This window comes from Tupaia chinensis, unplaced genomic scaffold (assembly GCF_000334495.1).
Source record: "Tupaia chinensis unplaced genomic scaffold, TupChi_1.0 Scaffold000601_1, whole genome shotgun sequence".
NCBI classification, from domain to species: Eukaryota; Metazoa; Chordata; class Mammalia; order Scandentia; family Tupaiidae; genus Tupaia; species Tupaia belangeri.
The window spans coordinates 1,118,280-1,120,670 of record NW_006160119.1 but is presented as its reverse complement, the minus strand read 5'-3'; the positions used below and the strand labels follow the sequence as shown (position 1 = coordinate 1,120,670).

Below are 2,391 nucleotides of genomic sequence, written 5' to 3'. Positions count from 1 at the left end.
GAGAGCAGTGCGAGAGCAGTGCGAGAGCAGTGCGAGAGCAGTGAGAGAGCAGTGAGAGAGCAGTGAGAGAGCAGTGAGAGAGCGAGCGCGCAGTGAGAGAGCCAGCTGCCAGGGCTGAGACCTGTGGGACTCCTGCACCTTTACACCATGCCACCTGCCAGCCCCATGACTATGCTTCTTAATCTTCCCTATCTGTAATTTCTACCCCAAACAGAGAAGTCCCACAAATTTCCTCTGTTCAGGACCACATTTTACACCACATGTTCAATTTTGTAGGTCACATATTCAGAACATGATGAGTAGGAATTTTAGAGCATTTATTTCTAAGGAAGAAATAAGATGAAACTTATATTTATTGCCACTATTCTTACTGTAGTTAGCTAGTACGGACTTCTGTGTATGACAACCTGACTCTTTAATAGGGTTTATAATTTACAGTATGTCTTCACTTTATGAGATCTTTACAACAGTCTCATGAGAGAAAGAAGGGTAGCGTGTATGTGGGAGTATGCGTACACAATACAGACCGTGTGTATGTGTATATACAAGTTACAGTAGCAGGGGTCATGTATCCGTTTCTCTCCTTCAAGATGACGGGGCAGGAATGGCTATATTAGTTTAATGAGGAGGATGTGCTGGGAGAAAGAAAAGGGTTCCTGAAACTTGGGGCCCATGCGTCCTTCACTGCTCTGGTGTAACACTAATAAACGCTACCTTCCATGTACAGAATATGTTCTTACATGACAAAGGCTATCTTTATATACATGAGAAGCCCAAGCTGGTGCTGACCATGCTAGCTAGTTTGGTGGGCGGGATGCTGGCACAGCAGGAAAACCTGCTGCTCTGGGAGGCTGACCCACACGGAAGGGTCTAGGCTCGATCTGGAGACGTCTATGAGTACACAGAGGTGCATCTGCCCATGATCTGGCACTGGCTGCAGCGCCGGGTGTACGGTGGCATCAAGACCGTTAGCAGTACTGTCTGTCTCACTCATGGAAGAAATAAACTAAAAAAAAAAGGAGGATCGCTTTGTAGAGAAACATTGGCGAAGCTCAAGGGTCAGCTAAGTGGTGGTTCAACCAGATACAGTTTCAGGCTCTGTGCTGCCCCCAAGCCCAGGAGTCCTGAGATGACAGTGGATTAAGAATGATGTAGCAGTTCTTCTGGGCAAAACTGGTTTTATCCATTTCTTCTTTGGTTTAACAGGACAATGGCTTTCACAGTTTAGGCAACCAAAAAGCAAAGCTTTAACCTAAGTCACTTTAGGGATTTAAATACAGACCTCCACATTTTGTGGAGAAGCCCAGCCGAGATGGGGCAGGGAGGCCAAATGGAAGGTCTGCATTCTATACCCAAGGTGGTCTACCTGCCCAGCCAGGGGCAGGAAGGCTGGGGTGAGGGGGGATGTTGTGATCCTGAGGGGCTGAAAGCTGAGTGTGCAGACTGCTCCGAGGACGCGTTGAGGGTGCTTTTCTTTACCTCACTTATGAAAAAGAGTAAACTTAAAAATAATCTTCGGGGGAGTTAATTATGAATTAATGAGCGAAATTATCCACTATTTTAAAGTCCACATATTAGTATCAAATAGTGTTCATATCATGGAATGTCCTTTCTTAGACTTTTTAAAAAAAGGAATTCTTTTAACTTTTTTTATATTTTAGTTTTATCAGAGAGAGAAAGAGAGAGGAAGGGAGAGAGATGAAGCAAGCTGCCAGGTCCAGGACTCAAACCACGGTCCAGACACGTGGGAGTCCAACACCCTTAACCACTATGTCACCTGCTGGCGCCAATGGTTTTTGTTTTTAATACACTGTAAATCAAGAGTCAAAAACTACGGTAGATAATTCTTACAAGCCGACTACAAATATTGAGAAAGACACAGCATGGCACATTGTACAAATTACAGGCTTATAATGCCCGTGTGCAAACAAAAACCAGGAGCTCGCAAGGCAGAGGGGATCGCAGATAGTAACCAGGACTAGACTCTTTGATAGTGTTTTCGCGTGTGATTGTTCTTATGGGTTCACCTTGGAAATGTAAAACTGACCTCGTGGAGTACAATCTCCATCTTTAGTGAAAGGTAAACCTGACGTTTGTTCCATTACTTGGGCGCAGACAGGCAAGCAGGCAACCCGTGCGCTCTTCGGTGCGGACCGTGCGGGACACCAGGTCGGGGCGCCGTCCCGCGTGGAGGGCGGGCCCCGGCGGACCCGGGCGTCGCCCTCGCAGGGCCACAGGTGCGGCAGGTGCGGCGCTGCCCGCTGCGGGCTCAGAGCAGGCCCTCGGCTCGCCGGCCACCGGGGCTCCGCACCCCGGTCGTCTGGAAGCACTCCGGGCTAGACCAGTCCCTGCGCAGGTGGCGTGTCCGCGGGCCCACGGGCTCCCCCCGCC

The 2,391-nt window shown here is 48.7% G+C and overlaps 1 long non-coding RNA gene across 2 annotated transcripts in view; it reads right to left on the bottom strand.

The window, feature by feature from the left end:
- LOC102476401 (uncharacterized) overlaps positions 1-2,379 on the bottom strand; it is a 57,120-nt gene extending 54,741 nt beyond the window's left edge. For both annotated transcript variants that reach the window (XR_335997.3, XR_001371134.2), the window contains exon 1: positions 2,048-2,379. This is a non-coding gene — a long non-coding RNA (uncharacterized LOC102476401). The remainder of the gene's footprint in view (positions 1-2,047) is intronic.
- Positions 2,380-2,391: the final 12 nt, after the last annotated feature.